The sequence below is a fragment of the Muntiacus reevesi genome, chromosome 22 (genome assembly GCF_963930625.1).
Source record: "Muntiacus reevesi chromosome 22, mMunRee1.1, whole genome shotgun sequence".
Taxonomy (NCBI): domain Eukaryota; kingdom Metazoa; phylum Chordata; class Mammalia; order Artiodactyla; family Cervidae; genus Muntiacus; species Muntiacus reevesi.
In genome coordinates, this window is record NC_089270.1 from 21,961,908 (window position 1) to 21,971,882 (window position 9,975).

At 38.2% G+C, this 9,975-nt stretch overlaps 1 non-coding gene across 1 annotated transcript; it reads right to left on the reverse strand.

Moving 5' to 3' along the window:
• Positions 1-6,448: 6,448 nt before the first annotated feature.
• TRNAR-ACG (transfer RNA arginine (anticodon ACG)) lies at positions 6,449-6,521 on the reverse strand. The gene has a single exon. It is a non-coding gene; the product is annotated as a tRNA-Arg (tRNA).
• Positions 6,522-9,975: the final 3,454 nt, after the last annotated feature.

The window sequence follows — 9,975 nt, forward strand, 5'->3', positions numbered from 1 at the left end:
AGTTGTTCAGTCATGTCTGACTCTTTGCAACCCCGTGAGCTGTAGCCTGCTAGGCTCCTCCGTCCTTGGGAGTCTCCAAGCAAGAGCACTGGAGTGGGTTGCCAGTTCCTTCTCCAGGGGATCTTCCCAACCCAGGGATCAAACCTGGGTCGCCCACACTCCAAGCAGATTCTTTATCATCTGAGCTACCAGGGAAGCCATGCTGCAGTATATGGGGTCGCAAAGCATCAGACATGACTTAGCAACCGAACAACAGCAACATGTTTCAAAGATTCACATTTAATACAAATAAAACATTTTAAGTATCATAGTTTGTATAAAAGACTATTTTTAATTTTGCCTAAAATCAATATTACAAAACTGAAGCTAGGGTTTCATCAGCTTGCCAATTAATTAAATCCTTCAATTCATAGTCAGGATTTGGCAGCTTTTTAGAAAAATTTTGCCAGTAATTTATCCATGAACTTTGGGTGGACCCAAAACAGATGCTAAGACCAGAACTTACATTAAGGTAGTTTATTTTGGACTGATCCAGGAAGCAAAATAGAAGGAATAGGAAAAGTGAGGAAGGAAGGATAAAACAAATCCATACATATATACTAACTAGCTTTTTGTCATCATTGGCAACGGGGACTCAAACCTGTTGGGGACATGCTTAGGAACATTGTAAAATATGGGGTCAATAATTACAAAGAAAGTGATTAAATTCTATAGAAATCCTAGACTCTCAGTCCCTATGGAAAAACTTGATAAACTCCAAGTACCATGTCAATTGAAATAAGCAGCTATAAGAAGACAGGAATTATAGGTTTAGACAGCAGAACTAAGAAAAATGACCTACACATTCCTCTAGGCCAGTTATTTGTGAATTTATTTATTCACTTTTCCACAAACTTTTTCCAAGTGCTGATTATGCTAGAGAACACTTGTTGAAGTTTTTGATGGTCGAGTTAAACGTATTCTTACACAGTAGACCTATAAACACTTCTTTTATACTCTATTTAAGATTTATGATATAATATGGATACTATTTAGTGAATATTTTTTGGCTGTGAGTTCTCATTAGGGACTCTGCTAAGAAGGCAATTTGGGGAGAAAAGGACAGTCTTTTTATCAAGTGGTGTTGATATAATTAGACATCCATAAACAAATAAACAAAAAAAAACCTTCAAATTTTACCTTATATCACACACACAAATTAACTAAAAACAAATTATGAAATATTACTCAGCCATTACAAAGAATTCATTTGAATCAGTTCTAATGAAATGGATGAAATGGGAGCCCATCATACAGAGTGAAGTAAGCCAGAAAGATAAAGACCAATACAGTATACTAACGCATATATATGGAATTTAGAATGATGGTAATGATAACCCTATATGCAAAACAGAAAAAGAGACACAGATGTACAGAACAGAATTTTGGACTCTGTGGGAGAAGGCAAGGGTCGGATGTTTCGAGAGAACAGCATCGAAACATGTATATTATCTAGGGTGAAACAGATCACCAGCCCAGGTTGGATGCATGAGACAAGTGCTCAGGGCTGGTGCACTGGGAAGACCCAGAGGGATCGGGTGGAGTGGGAGGTGGGAGGGGGAATCGGGATGGGGAACACATGTAAATCCATGGCTGATTCATGTCAGTGTATGACAGAAACCACTACAATATTGTAAAGTAATTAGCCTCCAACTAATAAAAATAAATGAAAAAAAAAGAAAAAAGAAAAACAAAACAAATTATGGACTTGAATGTAAAACTGCAAATGATAAAATTCTAAGAAGAAAACTTAAGTGAAAAATCTCTGTGCCTTTGGTTTGTTTTCTGTGCTCAGTTGCTCAGGCATGTCCAACTCTTTGCAACCCCATGGACTGTACCCCCACAGGCCCCTTTGTCCATGCAATTTCCCAGGCAAAAATAGTGGAGTGGCATGCCATTACCTTCTCGATTGGATCTTCCTTACTCAGGTTTCCTAACTGGCAGGCAGATTCTTTACCACTAGAGCCATCAGAGAAACTTCACTTTGGGTAAATTTTTTCAATATTATGCAAAAAGAGTGATGCAGAAAAATTAAATTGATATTTTGGATCTCATCACAATTAATAATTTCTGTTCTTGAGAAGATAGCTTTAGGAGAACAAAAAGCAAGCCAGAGAATGAAAGAAAATATTTGCAAAGCATATATATGATAAAAGAACATGCTTCCAAAATATATAAAGAACTCTCAAAAGGCAACAATAAGGCAACAATCCAATTTTAAAATGGGCAACAGGTTTAACAGCCATATTACTAAGGAAAATATAAGAATGTCAAATAAGAACATGAAAAGCTGTTCAAAATGATTAATCAGTAGAAAAGTGCAAATTACAGCAACGCTAAACTACCATCACGGGTTTCCCTGGTGGCTCAGCTGGTAAAAAGAATCCACCTGCAATATAGGATACCCCGGTTCAACTCCTGGGGTGGGAAGATCTGCTGAAGAAGGGATAGGCTACCCACTCCAGTATTCATGGGCTTCCCTGGTGGCTCAGCTGGAAAAGAATCTTCCTGCAATGCAGGAGACCTGGGTTCGATCCCTGCTTTGGGAAGAGCCCCTGGAGAAGGGAACAGCTACTCACTCCAGTATTCTAGTATTCTGACCTGAAGAACTCCAAGGACTATGTAGTCCCTGGGGTTGCAAAATCAGACACAACTGAGGGACTTTTACAAACTACCACCACACACCAATTAAAATGGCTAAAATTTTAAAAACTGATCATACTAAGTCTTGGAGAAGATATAGAGAAATTGGAACTTCCATACACTGCTGATAGAAATGTAAAATGGTAAAAACTACTTTGGAAAACAGTTTGTCAGTTTCTTAAAAAGTTAACTGTTATATGACCCAATAATTCCACTTCTAGATATTTTCCAAGAGAAGAGAAAGCATACATCAATAGAAAGAACTGTACATAAATGTTCATAGCAGCTTTATTTTTAATTGTCCAAAACTGGAAACCACTCAAGTATAACACTGACAGACGAACTGATGGACAAACTATGGTATTTTCATGTAACGAAATGCTATTCAATAAAAAGGAATGAGCAGTGATACACAAAACAACATAGATAAATCTCAAGATAATTATGCTGAAAGAACCCAGAAAAGACAAGAGCATCCACTATATGTGTGTGTGCTAAGTTGCTTTAGTCAGGTCTGACTCTCTGCAACCCTATGGACTGCAGCCTGCAAGGCTCCTCTTTACATGGGATTCTCCAGGCAAAAATACTAGAGTGGGTTGCTGCGTCCTCTTCCAGGGGGTCTTCCTGACCCAGGGAACTAACCTGAATCTCTTTATGTCTCCTGCATTGGAGGCAGGTTCTTTACCACTAGTGCTACCTAGGAAGTCATCCACTGTATGGTTCTGTTTATATAAAAGTCTAGACATGATGTGATATGCTTACTCACTCAGTTGTGTCCAACTCTCTGTGACCCCATGGACTGTGGCCCTTCAGGCTGCTCCGCCCATGGGATTCTCTAAGCAAGAATACTGGAGGGGATTGCCATTCTCTTCTCTAGGGGATCTTCCTGACCCTGGGAATGAACCTGGGTCTCATGCAGTGCAGGCAGATTCTTTACCATCTGAGCCACCAGGGAAGCCCCCAAACTGTAGAAACAACAAACTAATCTACAGCAATAAAGATTTTCTTGGTGGCTTCCTGGTGAGAAGGAGTGAGAAGAATGAAAAGAAAGGGTTTGAAAGAGACACCAGGAAAATTTGAGAGTGATATGATACATTCTTATCTGGACTGTAAAGATTGTTTCACAGATGTAAACATTTGTCAAAACTTTTTAAACTGTATCTTTAAAATATGGACAGTTTATTGCATGTTAGTCATATCTCAACAAAGCTGCTAAGAAAAAAAAAACTCTCTTCTGGTCTAGGTTATGTCAAACACATATGAAAACTAGTGATTTTACTAATCATAAGACTATTCACAAGCCCAAGCTGAGAAAATCTGATTGTGACTTGAACCTGTCTGCAGGGTGGAAAAATGTATGCCCTGAAAAGGGGATATTCAATGACATGGTTTAAAAAAATCCAAAGTTAGAAGATAATAGTGGACTAGAGCTAACAGAATAGGTAGGAGGCCCCAGATTAAAATAATATCTATCAGAAACACACAGAGATTGGCCCTGGTCCTGACACTTAAAATCATGCTCTGTGCCATCTTTGACTGCTGTCTCCTGCCTCACATTGCTGCTGTCAAAATGGTAAACATTGCCATTTCAAGAGAACAATTGTTTTGTTTTTTTCCCCAATGTACAAAGGAATATGTTGCAAGTATGAAAGTGCCTAGATTTGCATAAAATGATTGTTTTAGAATTTTAAGTGGGATTTGGTGAAAAAACATGTAAATGTTATTGGACCTTTATGATTTTAAACTCCACATTTGATAGTTCAGCTGTCAGACTGGGTGCTTCTTGTCCTATTTTCCTAAACCAGTAAGGTAAATCTATTTAAATGATTTACTGAAATACTGTGGTCAGCGGTTGCCTCCAGAGAAAGTGTTCATTTAACACTGGATTGTAAAAATTTAAAACCAATCCATGCTTCTTCCTGACATACAGCTTCAACATCCATTTCTCTTTCAGCCAAAGCTCTTTCTTCAATTTAATCCTCCTTCAGACTCTTTTAAACAGAGTATTATACCATATTTTGCTGGTAAATCATGAAAAATGATAGAATCTCTACCCTTCTTCAAGAGTCATTGTCACATTATACCCTCCAATAGGTAATATACCACTTGAGTCAGTAATTTCGACTATTTGTATGCATTTCAGGTTTGCCAATTACCCTTCCAAGCTGTAAATTGCCTATTTTGAGAGCATAATTTGATTTTTAATGTTTGTCTTAACAGCCTGATTTGTTTTGTCTTTTGATTTGTTTCACATTTTAGTAATTAATTTTAAGCTGACAATGTCTCTTCTAAAAGGAAGGTGGGGACTAAAAGCCTTTCAGAGCTACAGCAGTTGATACTAATAGAAATTTCTGTCTAGTGCCAAAGACCCTCAGCAAAAAATGTCAGGCTCTCTCTTTTCTTCTCTGGAAAGGAGTCATCCCTCCTTTTCCAGGAGATATGCCAGCTTGAGTCTCAAATACACACAGCACAAACCGCAAGTTTAAACACACACGAATAAGCAAAATTGGCCATATGAAATAGATTCAAAACAGAAGTGATATTTCTGAAGTCATCGGTCTAAAAATACAGACAGACATGTGTCCTGGGGTTAGTAAATGTATTTGGCCTCAGATGTCTTCTGAGGTCCATGCTCCATCTTCAGCCTGCTGGCACAGACTGTGTGCAGAAAGGCAATCATTCTGAAACATCTTGTAAAACTTCTCCTTAAAGTTAACTGGGAAACAGCACTTCTGACTTAGATCCACAGCCTTTAAAGCTCTCAGGGACATTTTGAGTTGTTTCTGTGGGATCCGATGAGTCTTTCCTTTTCATATATTTTTGAGATAAAGAATAACAATGAAGAAAATATTAATAAGGGTAAAAGTACAAGAAAGAGAAGGAAACAGTACTTGAGAGGAAAGGGTAAAATAAGTAAGGGATACTTAGGAAGAGAAGTTGGAAAGAAAACTGAATAGTAAAACTTTCCATTACATGTGAGGAAAATGTGAGGGAACATGTGAGGGAAATTGCCCTAAATTGTTTAATAATTCCCTAATGAAAGCAAATTTCCAAATTCTGAAAAAGTTGGAATTCTGCCCTAACTTTTGCCAGGACATAGAAAAGCTTACATCTTATAACTGGCAGGTAAAAGAAGATTTGAATTGGAGTTCTTAAAGACATTTAATATCAATATGGCATATAATACATGTGTGAAAACATGTAGAATTTCATCCTGTTTACAATGCTTAAAATATGCACAAACCATAAAGAAAGAGTGATGTCTGAATGTAATGGCTGTTCCAAAGGGAGCATTTTTAAAATTTCAAGTGTTATTTAGAAGCATTGGACAATGGAAATAGAAGTGTAATAAAATAGTCAATGATCAGTCTAGAACACAAATGTTCCCTGAGAACTGTTTGTTGGATATTTAACACTTTACTTCAGCTTACCAAAATGCAAACATCCCACAGAAAAAGGGTTTGTGTTTTAGGAGTTGAGAGTAACGTGAGATCTGTTGGAAACTAGCTTTTTTTCCTTTAACTGAAATTTTTATTTTGAAATAATTGTAGATTCACATGTAGTTCCAAGAAATAATTTAGAGGAAATCACACTCACCTTTCCCTAGGTTTTCCCAGTGATAATATCTTGAAAAGTGAAAGTGAAGTCACTCAGTTGTGTCCAACTCTTTGCGACCCCATGGACTGTAGCCTACCAGGTTCCTCCGTCCACAAGATTTTCCAGGCAAGAATACTGGGGTGGGTTGCCATTTCCTTCCCCAGGAGATCTTCCCAGCCCAGGGATTGAACCTGGGTCTCCTGCATCGTAGGCAGACGCTTTACCATCTGGGCCACTGGGGAAGTTTTCAATAATGTGATAATGATATTCAATGACAATATCTTGAAAAACTACAACATCACAACCAGGATACTGATATTGATGGAGTCAAGACACTACAGAAACTTTCATCATCACAGGATTCTTCATGTTGTCCTTCCACACCCACACCCACTTCTGTCCCACCCAACCCCCTCAATCCCTGGTCATCACCAATCTGCTCTGTATTTCTCTAATTTTATAATTTCAACAATAGTATAGAGACAGTGTCATAGCATAAATAACATTGACTTTCTTTTAGGTCATCATTATTCTCTGGAGATGTATCAAGGTTATTGTAATGTCATTGCTGCATCATATGCCATGGTATGGATATACCACAGCTTACTTAAGCATCCCTACGTTGCAGGACATCTGGTTTTATGCATCCTGAATCAAGTTGTTATAAGCATCAGTGTACAGATTTTTATCTTAGTGTACATTTCCCTGGAATCAATAGCCAGGAGTATAATTGCCAGGTTTTATGGCAGTTGCATGTTTAGCTTTTGAGAAACTATCAAACTTTTTTCCACAGTGGCTCTGCCATTTTACGTTTACACAAGTTTATCTAGTTTCTCTGTACCCCTGACAGCACTTAGCGTTGTCACAATTTTTCATTTTAGCCATTCTAATTGGTTTGCAGGAATATGTCCCTGTGGTTTTAATTTGCATTTCCCTAACAGCTAATGAAGCTGAATATATTTTCCTGTACTTATTTGTCAACAGTGTATCCTCTTCAGGAAAATAACTGTTCATGTTTTTTGCCTGTTTTTATATAAACTTTTCCTGTTTCTGTATAAATTTTTCATGTCTCACTTTTGACTTTTGAGAATTCTTTAGATGTTTTAGATGTAAGTCCTTCATGAGATAAACAGCTTTCAAATGTTTCCCCTAGTCTGCTACTTGTATTTTCATCCTTTGTTTCCCAGAATGATCCTTGTCCCTCTTCTCCTAGTAAACAAACAGCTCTTGGAAGATAATTGCTAGGGATTGAATGTTTGTGCTCCCACACTCACCAAATTTACAAGTGGAAATCTAATCCTCATTGTGATGGTATTTGGAGGTGGGGCCTCTGGGCAGTGATTAAGTCATGAGGGTGGAGCCCTCATAAATAGGATTGTTCTGTGCTAAGTCACTTTAGTTCTGTCCAACTTTTTGTGACACTATGGACTATAGCCTGCCAGGCTGCTCTGTCCATGGGGTTCTCCAGGCAAGAATACTGGAGTGGGTTGCCATGCCCTCCTCCAGGGGATCTTCTCAACCAAGGAATCAAACTTGTATCTCTTATGTCTCCTGCATTGGCGGAAGTAGATTCTTTATCACTAGGGCCAACTAAGAAGCTCATGTCAAAGTTAAACCAAAGCAAGTAATCAGCAGTATTTTTGAACCTGCTAGTTTACAAATGCTCTGCTATTTCTATATGTCTGTATTTAGACACATATTAAATTCCTTCATTTTAAGAGGAAAAAAAAAAAATGTCATGATTCAACCTAGCAATGTTGTAGAGGGCAAGATGTCCCCAACCTAACACTTACTGATTATTCTGAGCACATCAGTGATTATATCTACATGGCCTTGTGGACTCACAATACTTAAATGTAATAGAACTTCTAGAAGAGAATGTTCCAGAACTTCAGTCCATAAGGCTTCAGTTTAGGTGTTTCCTTTAGCCTGTATTTCCTATGTATGAGAGGAAAAACTTTCTTGCTCTGAGGAAATTCATTTTCTTTCTTTCTTTCTTTGACATTTTATTAAGAGATTTTAACTCAGCAGAGGAATATGCCTACCACTGATAGATATTATACTGAGGTAATCATTTCTCTAGAACAAAACAAACAGTGTGTCCAATTCTCCTCAAACGTTCACGCTTATTTCCATGTGTGTCATTGTAAGAGGAGAGAGAGAGTTTGTCAACACTAACTTCTTCCTAAATTTAGGATTCTCGTTTCTGGTTGATGTTGGGGTTTCCAAGCTGTCTTCTTTCCTCAGCCCCCACCTTCCAACTCAGAACATGCCTGACATCAGACCCTTACTCCGGAGTCTTTTCCCACCTCATTCACCTGACAGCCTTCTCCACAACAGACATCTTATCAGACGTGACTGATTGCTGTAATCTGTACTCTGGGCAGCCATTAAGCAAATTACCTGAATCATTGCAAGGATTAGTCTCATTAACACATGATTAGCATCAAATTAAAATAATGAGTGTTTAACTTCTGATGTCTTCCAGTTGTTTGAACAGCTTGATCAGCCACACCAGGCTGGCAGGGAGGTGGGGGTGTCAAAGAGACACAGGGAAAAAAAGGGGGGGGAGGATGCATTGTGCAAGACATCATACAGCTAGCCAGCAAAACGAAGAGGATCAGACTCAAAGGGTTTGGTTGAAAGGTTTCCTCTAAGCAGCAAAAATGCTGGGTCAAAGAGAAGGTTTCTCTTTCTCTCATTCACACTGCCAGCCATTCATGTGAAGCAAGGTTTTACATACTAATGGTGTACCACCAGACCCCTTAAACATCCTGGATATCATTTCTGTCTGGTTTCTTTCTCCCAAAAAACATGAAATGCAGCTTTTCTTCTTCCCTTCCCAAATTTTATCAGACTCAAAAATATAAGCCCCAAAGTGCTAGAATTATTAGTAGAATGAAACTCTGAGCACAATTTCCACATTTTTTCCCTTGGAAACAGGTAAGCAAATATCAAAACAAGAGAAAGCTTGCATCATCTCTGGAAGCTATGAAGAGCATCACTCACACGTAGGGAATTTAAAGAATCTCTACTGGATCTTACACTCACATGGAAGATTTGTCAGAAAGCTAGAGAATCTAGCTTTTGAGACCAGCATTTGAGAAAAGTAGTGGACATGATACAATGTTGGGTCCTTCAACTCCAAGACCAATGGCAAATTATCCATCAGGTAGATAGGCAAGACAGTCTGAGAGCCTATGTGGTCATCAGGCTTCCTGCATGAGCAGATGAATGAAATAAGCAAAGCGCTGCCATGATAAATTCTTCTGCCATCCCCATAAAAAAGATTAACATGAGAAGGGCAATATTGTGAAAGGAACTGAAGAAATCCAGAATATGTCACCCCAACACATATGTCTTTGACATAAAAATTATTTTTAGCTGAAGGCAATTAAGAAATAGCAAATGCAGGAAAAGCATCCTCTACCCTCCCCCTTTTATGCCTAATGACAGGATTTAATTTTCCTTTCCTAGGGAGGACTTGACTGTTAGACCAGAGATGACACCAGAGAAATGTGCAAACAAATCTTACTCCTTTTTTACTTTCTTCCAATATAGTTACCTTCCCATAGTCTGCCGCACTTAGAAATCTGAACCCTTGTCCTGTCATTTCTCTATAAATTTATTGTTCTTTGCTGATGATTCTATATAAGACAGAATTCTAAGCCAACTCTTTGAGTTACTCATCTCTGG